We start from the raw sequence: 13,277 nt of genomic DNA, 5'->3' as shown, positions 1-13,277 counted from the left end.
GAAAGCAAAGAAGGATTATGAATTGAAGTGTCAGTAGACAAGGGCAAAGATGATGAAGTATTAGAGTCAGGTGCAGTAGTAACATCTGATAATACATGCTGTGTGGATTGAGAAGGACTGACATGTGGAGAATGCATCTGGTGGTCAGCAGCAGGTAAAGAAGCAACAGGCGTGACTGTTGGAAACTGCGAGGAGCAAATAGGAGGACCATCAAAGTAAGTGTCCTCTGAAGGTGCAGGTTTAAAAAAATCAGGAGTGAAAATGTGAGCATCTTTAAAAGGAAAAACATGTTCATGAAAAACGACATCACGAGAGATATAAGTAGATTTTGTATCTAAATCCAATATGATAAAACCTTTATGGTGATATGGATAGCCAAGGAAAATACCCGGTTTAGCACGAGAATCAAATTTGTTTCGAATGTGAGCATTTCGAGCATAGCAGAGACAACCAAAAACTCGAAGATTACGATAATTAGGAGAAGTACCTATCAGTACCTCATGAGGAGATCTTTTTGAAAGAACCGGAGTTGGCATCTTATTAATAAGATATGCAGCTGTAAGAATACATTCACCCCAGTAACAGATTGGCAAATTTGCTTGGAAACGAAGAGCACGTGCAACAGAAAGCAAATGTCGATGTTTGCGTTCGACTATGCCATTTTGTTGTGGAGTATGGACACAGCTGCGTTGATGATGGATGCCATTATCATTAACCCAAGACTGAAATTCAGTGGACAAAAATTCAGACCCATTATCAGATTGGATACGCTGTAAAACTGGCAAATAAGGTAGAGAATTACCTGTAGAAATGGATTGTAATTTGTGAGAATATTGAGTAATAACATGACGCGAAAAAAACTTGATAAACTTACAAGTTTCTCCCTTGGTGTGCATAAGATACACCCAGGTGCAGCGAGAAAAATCGTCAACAATGGTGAGAAAATACTTTGCACCATTAAGGGATGGAGTGAAAAAAGGACCCCATATGTCACAGTGTATGAGCTCAAAACATCTTGTAGAAGAAATAACATTTTTATTAAAAGATAAACGAGTCTGTTTAGCCAGAGGACATACATCGCAGGAAGATGGAAAAGTAGACTTAATATAGTCATGCTTGGTACATAGAAATTTAAAACGTTCTAAACTAGGATGGCCAAGACGACAGTGCCAAATGTCTAATGCCATTTTATTGAAAAAAACTTTGTGCGATGTTGTTGGAGATGAAGAGACCCGAAGACGATATAATCCCTCATGAAGTTCACCCCGACCAATCACTGTGTTCGTTGACAGGTCCTGAAAGATAAAAGAATTGTGGGTGAGAAGTACAACACAATTCAATGCCCGAGTCAACTGACTTACAGACAATAGATTGAATTTGAAGTTCGGAATATGATGAACATTTGATAACTTTAGAGTTGGTGAGAATACTACTTCACCAATGTGTTTGACAGTTGAGTATGTGCCGTCAGGAAGTTGCATTTGAATTAAGGAGGTAGCAGGTGAATAAGAGGTGAAATATGATAAGGAATTACAGATGTGGTGAGTAGCACCACTATCGACAAACCATGGTTCAAAAAAAGAAGAGGTAGTGAATAATTTACCAGCAAAGTTAACACGCGGTTCCATTGTCACATCGTCAGATGGTGGATTAATCAAAGCAAGAAGACGTGAGTACTGCTCAGCTGAAAACGTCGGGACAACAGGATGTTGAGCAGAGTGAGAGTCCTGGGAAATAGCAGTAGTGTTCACAGAAACGGCAGGTGGTGCAGAAGACGATGGAAAACCATGTAAACGATAGCATCTGTCACGCACATGACCGTGCCGGTTACAATAATCGCAGTGTGGTCTAGGTCGCTTGTTATGACTGGTAGATGCACGAGCAGTGGATGGAGCCTGACGATTGACATTGAGAGCAGCAGACTCAATGGTTGGAAGTGGACTGGCAGTGATATGTTGTTGTTCTTCTTCCTGCTGCACCATATTGAAGATACGGAGAGCAGTGGGGAATGGATCCATGAGAAGAATCTGACTTCTGAGATTAGAAAACCTATCATGCAAGCCTTGAAGAAACTCCATGGCTCTGTCACGTTCTAAGCGTTCAAGCAATGACTTACCAGCTCCACAAATACACACCTCAGTGACAGCAACAAGTGAATCATATTGATCCCACAGTGTCTTGATTTTTGTGTAATACAAAGATACTGACATCGATTCTTGTCTGATGGCAGCAATAGCAGATTTTAATCTAAATAAGATAGGCGCATTAGAGATACAAAATCTCACCTGTAAATCTTTCCAGATTGCATGGGATGAAGGAGCATATAAACAGCTTGCCCGGATGTCAGGTTGGCATGAGTTCAGAAGCCAACTCCCCACCAGATCATCACACCTCTTCCAGCACTGGTAAGCAAGTTCATTAGTGGGAGGAGGGAGAGTACCATCGACAAACCCAAGTTTTCCTTTGGCATTGAGAGCTTTGGTGATTCCTCGTACCCAAGATCCATAATTGTCGCCCTGCAACAATGGAGAAAACAACACAGTGGCCGGGTTATCACTGGGATGTATAATATATGGATCAGAAATTCTAGGGTTTCCTGAAGTTGGAATGGATGTAGTGTCATGTGTGGGTTGATGATGAGGGCTTTCAGGTGGTGTTGAAGAAGTTGATGCAACCATTGTGTGGAGAAAAAATAAGTATTATGCGGAAGATGAATTAGGTCCTAGGATGGATCAAGATGATACCATCAAAGATTCTAAAGAAGTATTTTTATGGTCTCACACAACTGCAGAGACGATTCCTTTCATTCAGTATTTATATAAGTTACAAGGGAATGATTCAAAACCTAATCTAACTGATAGAGCTAGTTTACAGGATTGTTACAAGACTTGATACAATAACGGAGAATACATATGACTCGGATTACAACAGATTTGGATACAACAAAGTTGGACTATACTCCTAAAGACTTGGATAGCAGGTGCAGCTCGTGCCATCACAATTGCTGAAACTATACATGGCTTATATACGTCTAATACAACCTCCCTGCATTATTCTTTGATTCTGACTCAAATATCTTGTGCCATCCGTTGCAATTTAGTCTTGAACATTGAGAGTACATAAATGGACGGAGGGCGCTCCTATGTTTTCCAGATTTAAATGTATCCAATAATGAGACAACCTAAGTAAAAAAAATTAAAAAGGAAACATCATAAAATCTTGATAAGTAATCAAAAAAAGAGAAACATCAGAAAATTTCATATTGTTTAAATTTTTTTGTGTCAAATAATGATGTCGAGTTGTGTTTTTTACAGTGCAAAATGTAGTTGTTGGGGGTTATATTAAATTAGAAAAATAAATTTTTACCATGGACTCTTTTAGAAATAGCCTTTGGAGGTTAAGTTAAATTTCGTTTACACTCCTCTCACACTAATTATTTAAACTACATTAACCGTACAGTGTGGACTAATTGATTTTTTTTTTTGTTACATAACTACTTTCATTCATTAAAATCCAACATAGGATTACAATGTTTTTTCTTCCAAATTGAACAAATTAAAGCGTGAAATACAATTTACTTTGAAATAAATTTAACTTAAAAACTAGAAACTAATCAAACCTAAACGACCTAAAACTGGAAACAACATTCAAAGTACTTAAACTTAAGACATCTTTTGTTGGTATTTATGGATGTGGAGGATGCCTATAGCGAATCAAAAATGTCATTCTTCGTTCCTTTGATGATCGGTTGTTCCCATTCAGGCAACGTATTTAAATCAATTGTTAATATCTTCAAGTCGGTTTCTCGTTGTTGGTTTCTAGCTAAAATATCATTGATGTCACTTAACTTCTTAAGCTTCGGAATCTTCATCAAACTTGGTCATCCTTAGTTGACTTTCGTCTTAAGAAATTGTAAAACCTCCTTTAATCCTTCATTTCTTGTTCTAGCCTCGCGAGCCAACCGTTTACACCCATCTCTACATATACACCTCTCATCTTTATTGACAAAAAATGGTCTTCTTCGTGATCATGTAGAAGAAGAACTATGAGTTAATGGTGAAATTTCCTTCGTACTAATATTATCATCATCACCATTACATTAATATTGGTTTGAGATGCTTGACTTTGCTCAATTGGTGGTTCATGATCAGTAATTTCTGTGGATGATACACAAAGCATTGATTAGTGTTACGTCTTCATCTCTACTAAAAACTGCCTCATGTTTTCCAACAACAAACATAATTTTCATTAACTAAAAAGGTAAAGGAGATTGGTGTGTTTGTTGAATGAAACTAGTCCAAATTTATAAAAATTTCAAAAAATATAGCTTCTGGGTTTTAAACACCTGGAAAATATCATCCACAAGATGGAGAGAGACGTTAGAGATCCGTTTGTGATCCAACGGCTCAACTTGGAGTCATACAACCTAGAATTAAGTCCACAGTTTTCATTTTTTATCTCAGCTGATCGAGTTCAAGAAGACAGGTTTCTTCACCATTTCGCGTCAGAAGTTCAAGGATGAAGAATAATCAGTGATATGGATCGATGGTGGTTTTTGGATGACGAAGGAAGAGAAGAAATTAAGTTGTGTTCTATTGGTAGAAGAATCAGATCGAGATTGAAGAAGGATTGGTGTTGTTAAGGTTTGATTCTTTGGTAGATATGATGGAGCTTTTGAATTCAAGAGAAGAAGAGATGAAGTTCGATGTTATGGGAGTGAATCAGATAGATCTGATTGATTTGAAGAGGGAAAAGGAAATGATGGCTGTGAGTTAAAATTGAATCAGAGATGGGTGCCTTTGCTGTTGATAATTGAGTTGGCAGTGAAGCTAAAATGGGTTTGAGCTCGAGAAGGAAATGGGTTGTGTTTCCCATGATTTGAAGAAGATGCAGATGATGTTGGAGTAGGAAGATATAAAAGAATATGAATATGTGTTGACAACAGACTGAGGAAGCTACTTGAGAAGGGTTTGTTACTGTTATTTTTGTGAAGGTGGTGAAAATGGTGTTATGGTTTGTGGATTGATTCAAGAATGAATGTGAATAGGAGAATTGGAAGAAGATGTGAGTTAATCGCATTTGTGGTTTCCTTAGATGTATGCCTAGGAAAATTTTCAGGGAAGAACAACATAGAAAGACCAGAATTTGGCTTGGGATCGGTCGGTAACAGAAGAAACTCTGTTGGATTTTTAATCTGGCGAGTCGACTAACCGTCCAGATGACCCGTTCCAATTTAAGTGACTAAGACTATTTAATCGATTTAGACCAGCTGACTCGGTAGCTGCCTCACACTTCGACGGTTAAGTTGACTGTTAGTTTGACTAGTGGCCGCCGACACTTTATTCCGGTCATCTGACCTGTTTTCCGATGATTTCTCCGACCATATTTTTATTGAACTCTGTCGACCAATTTTGAACAGAATTTTTAGGAAATTTAATATTACTCATGGGATTAATGGGCTGGTTGGTGGCCTTGTTGGACTTTGATTTCTATTTGGAGAAAGAGAGTTTAACCTAGTTTTGGAAACTAGGAGAGATAAAAGAGGAGAGTTTTCTATAACTCCAGACATACTTTTACCACTGAATTTTGGAATCAATGATCTAAGGATATTATTCTCTTTCACGCATCTAGGGTTTGTTTTGTTTTTTATCTTTTTTAACTCAATCAATTTTGTGAATTCCATAGCTATGAGTAGCTAAATGCTTATTCATTGGTTAAGGGTTTTAAGTTGATTTCTCAAACATGATATTCATTGAATGAATTATTATTTTTTTCCGCTCTGTCGTTTATGATTCATTGTTAATATTTTCATATGATTTGAATATTTGTTTAGTTGCGTCCAGAATCAATTGTGTTTGCCTTTACATCTAAAGCTAAATTTGGGTATTCAATACGTAAAAGTTGTCAAATTATGATTTCAAGTGGCATAAGTGTGACTGTTTCTTGTAGTGATACATCCTAAAAGTGACATATGAATCATAATCTTGTTAAATTGAATTAGTGCATTTTTCACTTTCAATTACATTGATTAGCCTAATTTCACAAAACGTAATGCTCACAGGGAATTAAACTTAATTAGTGTTTTTACACGTTAGATTTTTCTCTAATTAGAATTCACTCTTGCATATTTTAATGTATGTGTGATGAACTTGGAAATTATCGGGATATTCTTGCGATCAAGGTATCTTAAGGATTTTGATAAAAAAGGGCAAAGAAATAAAACTAGAAAATAGTGTGATGATTCCATTATAACACATGAACTCTGTTTTTTTATGAATAGACTATGTTATTGGGTTCCTCAACTCCAACAACCAAGATGTTTCCATCCACTTAGACTGGTTAGTGTCATCCTAAATTGGCACAAATTTCTAGGCTCTGGAGTTTTTTTTTTCTTTTTATTAATAAAACTGACTAAATTTTTTTTCCCTCACCCCCAAACTTAAATCTAACAATGTCCTCAATGTTTCAAATTAAAGTGCAGTACCAAAAATATAAGTAACAAGAGGAATAAGTAGAGAAATCAGAAAGATAATACCTAGATGAACCGTAACAATCCTTCCATGGGGGGCAAGAAGAAATAAAATAAAAACAGAAACAAACTAATGTACAACACGGTCCTCCTGAGGGACCTTAAATCACCATCTATGGGTTGCCTCCCAATAAGCGCTAAGTTTAGTGTCTTCACCCAGACGTTGGTAGATTAGTCACCACATAAAATCATATAGCAATAGCGGAACCTATGTAGGTCATCAAAACCAAATAAAGCTACCACAAATAAAAGGAATTCCAAGAAAATGAACAAATAAAGAATACCCTTATCTAGTTTCTTGTGTAAGACAACTACATCTAGCTGTGATTGGGGTTCAGACTCTATGAAAGGGTCTAGATAAAATATTTTCATGGGATGGATTTCCTCACAAGCAGGATCCGGAGGATCAGGTTGTAGAGTCTGGAAAAACTCAAATAAAAACTTAGAAGCACATAATAATAACCTGAACAATTGTGGATCCTCAAAGTCAATTAGATTTGACTTACATAGTTGACCATAATGGTGGTCATTCTTAAGTAAATGTGTCGACGGCTCTAACTTCCTAAAATAATTAGGTACAGTTCTAAAAACTATATGATAGCACATTTCAAATTGAGATACTCCCACATTTGGTAAATTAAATGTTGGTGGGACAACAAAGTCAATTGTGGTATCATGGACCAGATTAACCACATCAACCAGAGGATGGGTTACTATCAACTGAGTTTCTTTCTGGACATAACTAGGTTCAGGAAAACGTGTATGAAGATAGTCTCTAAAGATGGTAGAGGCACATACATTAAGTCCCAAATTAGGGACCTTTGTAAGAATCGAAGGTACACCACGAGGAGAATGATATTCACCCCCAAACTTAGAATTGTCAATATCCTTGGATAAACTAGTCACAATTTCCTTAATTTATAAATTATCAGTTTTAGGAAAATGGTCTTTTATTTCTTCTAGGTTGTAATCATGTGGTTCTACATTTCTATAATCCTCAGAAGGACTATTGTTTCTGAATCACTAGACTCTAAAATACTAGTCTCAGGATAAAATCTTTCCTCTAATCCATCCTCGGCTTCATAATCAAAATGATATACTACACCATCTAAACCAATGGTAGCCCTAGTCAAATCCTCATCCTTTTGAATAGGTGAATAATTAACAACATTATTAGGATTTGAACTAGAAACAAATCATAAGGCTCAATTGATGTAACAATTTCCTCGTCACTATGACTATATATTTCAAATTCTTACACTATCCTCATCATCATAACAATATGAAGATTGTTGAAATGGTTGAACCTTGTCTAAACATGCAGTGTTTTCAAATCTACCCTCATCCTCTAAATTAGGTGAATAATTATATGTATATCATGGGTAAGATTGGAAGCACTATTTTGGAATTCAAGTTCATTATGAGCAATAGCCTTAGGTGCATTTTGGTCCTCGTACTTATTAAGAGTCCCACACAGTTTAGTCATTCTCATTTCAGATTCACATACAATTTTGTTCTACTTCTTAAGTTTTTCCTGTAAAGAAAGACTTGTCAATTCAAACTGTTTGAGTGCATCTTCTATGGAAAGAGTTCTATATTCATCAGGAATTGGTTGCAACTGTTTGATTAAATCCTCTCAAGATGGAGAACTCTCATTTTTCAGTATAATATTGCTCATTCACCCGTTCGTATGATTGGCGGACGTGCGAATAGTAATTAGGATCACTATGGTAAGAACCATAACCTTCAGAAGGTCGGTGGTAGTCCCAAGTACTATCCACACCATGATCATAGTACGGATATTGTTCGTTTAAATACTCAGTTAATAATAATTATATTAGTCATTATGATACCAACTCGACATTTTTTTTGTTGTGCACGTGCAAATGCAGGGTCGACTAAAATTGGTAGGCTCAGGTTACCTTAAGCAGAATATACCTACAGTCAAAGACTGGTCAAGGGTACGAAGATAAGGCTTGTGGTGTTTCGTATGATAACGCCCAGAGGGTTCACCGTACTAAACCACGAGTTTTCCTAAAATTCAGTGTATGACGATGCAATTGGTGTGTGCACGTGTTTTTATTTTAAACAAACAAATAAATAAAATATTTACCAAAAAAAATCCTAAATTAACTATGTACAAATAAAATAAAAATCTACCAAATATAAATATTTACAAAAAAAGGAAAAAAAAATAGAATATCTTTACTTACCTTTTTGGTTGTCCAGTTTTATTCTCCAATAAATGTCAAATTAAACCTGCACACAAAAGCCTAAAAAAAAATACCCAACATAAAATCAAAGAAAATAAAATAAATTCCAAACTACCAAAATATTTACAAAAAATAAATCTAAAACCTAACCTAAACGCAAGTTCGCATCGGGCCAAAAACTGATGTAGTTTTTTACAAGTGGTAAGAAAATATTCGTTGCTCGGACTATTTTCTAAAGATTTGGTTTAAGATTAATTAAGAAAAATACTAAATAAAAAATTGTTAAGATGATTAATGGGAGAAAAACCTAGGGTTTCGGATTCCACCAAATCAATTGTGTAAAATAATCATTCCTCTTTAAACAATATTCATGATATAACTCGAGACAGTTTCGAACCCAATCTCATGTTTCGGAAAATATTACAGTTCAAATAAATAACAACTTATGTTGTAAACTAAAATGGTATAACCTCCTTCGCTTATAAAAGGTCGATAGCTAAACTACCCAAAACGATTATTATGAAACTAAATATGAAGAGACATTAATTAAAATATTTAAACTCTAAAAAAATATTTATTCAAAAAATACTAGAATTCCTTACATGATTTATTGGCTTCCTCCCTAGCCCCAATAGAGAGAACAAGTTTTCGATCGCAAAATTAAAAGCAAAAGAAATAATCTAAAACTACCGTGGTATCGGCACTCTCTGGCTCTTTCAGTTTCACACCTTATATAGACGGTAAGGAACACTGACTTCTCCTATTAACTTTTTCCTCCACATTACTCACCCAATAGAAATGTGCCATGTGTTTGATGTTACATTAAATCAACCAATATATTTGCCACATCATCATTCCAACCAATTTAATTAAATCCCTCCAAGTATGTATTCACCTTCCCCTTATATCAATCCACTAACTCACTTTTTATAAGTGGCAATACGCCCAAAATCTTGTACATAAGGTAAGTGCACTCTTTGTATTCGTTTTTTATACTCCAAATTTAGCTCATTTCACATGCATTCAGCCACCTCATGCTTCCATGGCTGATCAAACAATTAAATCATGGTCCAATTCTTTCTTTCCATTGGTGGTATGTGCACATTATATATGCGCACAAGTTACGTACCCAAGCTAAGTAATTAACTGTATTCCTATTTTTTTGATCTGATTCCTTAATTGATATTAGAAATTTCTGTTTTGCTGTACTTTTCGATTGTCGACTACCAACATTTCCCAATAGGCAATATGCATCGGTTCCTTTTGTATATCACAGTCCGGTCCTTATCCCCAAGCCCCTTAAACCCAACCAAGCTCAATAGGTCCATTCATTCCAAAGCCCATATTTTCTGTAAAGAAGTCCAGTTTTAACCGATTTATTTTCTGAAGTTGATTTTATTTGTGTACCTACGAAGACATCATAAATATCAAAATTAATACAAAAACGGGTACTAACAATATAGAAAATCGAGATCAAAATAGACACATAAATGCGTTTATCACTCTCAGAAGATTGGTAGGCTTTTAAGAGTGTAAAATAAGAGCAAGAAAGAAGCCTACTTGTTATACCTGCAAGTGCACAGGGTCTGTTGTAGTAGATGTGTGCAAGTTAGGGTCGAACCACAGAGACTAGGTGTGTGCGATTGAAGGTTTCCTAGCTAAGCTAGATCTCTGAGTATAGCAGTGGCAGTGAGCTAATGAAACAAAGGCAATGAGCCTAAGGCAGTGAAGTGACAGCAAAGAAGTAAAGGGAATCAAATAAAAACAAGAAACAGTAAAGGAAAGAGGGATTTTGGGTGAAGACTAGGGATTAGATTCCACCATTTCACCTAGACTAAGTTATCCTAGTTCCACATAAATCTTGTCCCTTGTATAGTTATCAGTGAGCTTCTTGGCTCAACTGACTAACTAGATGACAGTGGAGGTTCTATGCCTGCTGCTCATCAAAGGGTTGGGTTAGAAAGGAAGCTAAAGGCACTAAGATAATTCTAATCCTAGTAGTAGTTGGGGCTCTCACACTGCAACTACCCACAGAGAAGCCACTTAGGTGTTTTAACAACCTAAAGGATGTTCTAATCACAACTAAAGTATTCATCCTAAGTACTAATTGTCTGATTTAGAGTACAACTAGTCAGAGGATTCATAACAGACAATTAAGCATGAGCTGTAGCACAATCACATAGTGGTGTTCTAACTACAATGCATACATGATATGCACTGTGAGAGCAAAATGTAAAGTGCTTTGATTAAGACTATCCTAAACATTTCAAGCACAACAAGAATTATGTTTATAACTGAATGAAACTTAGCAATGGCTCAAAGGGTTTCCTCATCACCCTAGCTATGAGCTTAGAACATGGAAATTACACTTGAAACAACATTGCATTCAAACAAAACATGAACTGAAGATAACACAGTTGAGGAACTGGCTAGTCCAGTCCTCTTGGGTGAAGCTCTGGCTAACCCAGGCATGAACTCAATGTTGTTACAGTTCTTCAATTTATACCAAAAAGAAAAATTAGGGTTACACAAAAAGTAGCAGTAGACAATTTTTTTGGGTTAATCAACTTACCCATGCCCTGAATTTGTCTCCTCTGTCGAACCCATCTCTCTTCTGCTATTGTCTGCTCGATCAACTCCTCGATTTGGGTCTCCTCTTCAACTGTGATGAAACCCTAGTTTCATCTCTCTCTTGATTGTAGCACCTAGGGTGTGTGGGTGCTAAGAACGAGAAAGAGAGGCAACTAGGGAATGGGTTTATGGGGTTTTTGGTGATGGACAGGGTATGGATATGGTGGTGCAGAGGGTGAGGGGTGAAGAGATGGAGTTGCAGAGCTCTGGTCGGGGAGAAAATAGTTTTGGGAGAAAGGGAGAGTTTGGCTCGACTGGTGTAGAAGATATTTGATGATTCGGTGTTGATCGGTACATCGGAGTCTGATGCACAGAGAACGAACGACGCTGGATGATCAGTTTTGGATGTAATTGAACGGCACGATGGGATGAATCTTGAAGCGACCGTTGGATGATGAGATGCAACGAAACTGACGGCTCAAGATGGGGTTAGGTACTATGGTGTTTGACATGAGCTTTGGATTTTGATGCACAATGATGAGGCGACCGTTGGATGATGAGATGGATCCAATCTGACGGCTCTCATGGAAATGGGTATGGATAATGGAAATGGATTTGGGTAAGGGTCTTGGGTATGCCAAGCCCATATCTTATTTAAGAACAATTCTTCCTCTTCAATCCCACTTCTAGTTGATCCGGCTCTTGCAAACATCATTCTTCTCTTCCTCCTAGCGGGAGTCTTTGCCGTTCCTTTGCTCTTTTCGCTCCGTGAGATAACCAGGCTTTATTTAGTACCTAAAAATGCAAAATTAATTAAGAAAAGTATTTATTCTTGAAAACAACGAAAACACAGAATATGGGATAAAATGGAGCGTTAGTGCACGAATGATAAGTTAAATGCCAATAAAAAGGTGCAAATATATATAATATTTGGCACTCATCAAATACCTCCAAACCTGAATTTTACTTGTCCTCAAGTAAAACAAAACTAAGGAAATCCTACCTATACCACTGTCGATGGTCTCTCGATTGCATTTAGCGAATGCAATAAGCCTTTCAAACCACTAAGTGTCCCTAGTGGACGAGTGAAGTCTCGTGAAGGTTTGCTTAGAACGTACCTACAAAGTTCTAGGTCAAAATATAAGCTCAGATTCCATCAAATGTGACATGTGCAAGTCAGTTTAAGCTCACAGCAAAATGGAGATGTCAATCTAGCTATCAAAGGCACAATCCTAGCACTGATAACAAATAAAGACATGTGATAAGAGTGTAAAGTGTATCTACACATGTGTAAAGAAAGATCGGATGTTATGACTACTAATCACCAAGAGATAGTTTCTCAGGCTAAGAACCAAGGTCGAAATCTAGCTAGCTGTCCGGACTTTACGAGAATTGTGAATGAGTAGGAGGTGTTTCACAATTACTCGTGTTGTACATCAATGGCATACACCCTCCTTGCTTATTACAATGAAACAACAAAATGACTCTTATTTACATTGACTACTCTCTTTTATTTTTGGAACAAGAGAGGATGGAATTGAGAAATACTTGATTTTTTTGTATTTTTCTGATATTTTTTCTGAATATATACATCGTTTTTTTTTTTTTGATAAGGAAACACTTTTGATACATAAGCAAAAAGAAACAAAAAATTGCATGACATTTTGCAAGAGGTAGCCCTTTTTGATGCACCCAGTTAAATTCGATGGTTGTCTTTCTTAATGTAACCTCCACCTTCTATCCCAACCAACCAAAGAACAAGCTAGTCAAGTTTCGTTCAGTATTCTAAAGTGATTGGCAACTAAAACTTCCGATAGAACACCTCAAGGATGAGGCTATACATTTATTGGTAGATCGTGCGCGTGCAAATTTCTTATCACTATGTGAATTGTGCTAGAATCAGGGTGCCTAAATATCTAGACTAAGACTCCTAAAAATTACATATTTGCACAAGAGTCAACATT

This window comes from Papaver somniferum, chromosome 9 (assembly GCF_003573695.1).
Source record: "Papaver somniferum cultivar HN1 chromosome 9, ASM357369v1, whole genome shotgun sequence".
In the NCBI taxonomy this organism is placed as follows: Eukaryota; Viridiplantae; Streptophyta; class Magnoliopsida; order Ranunculales; family Papaveraceae; genus Papaver; species Papaver somniferum.
The sequence above is the reverse complement of the archived record's forward strand: the minus strand, read 5'-3'. Positions refer to the sequence as shown.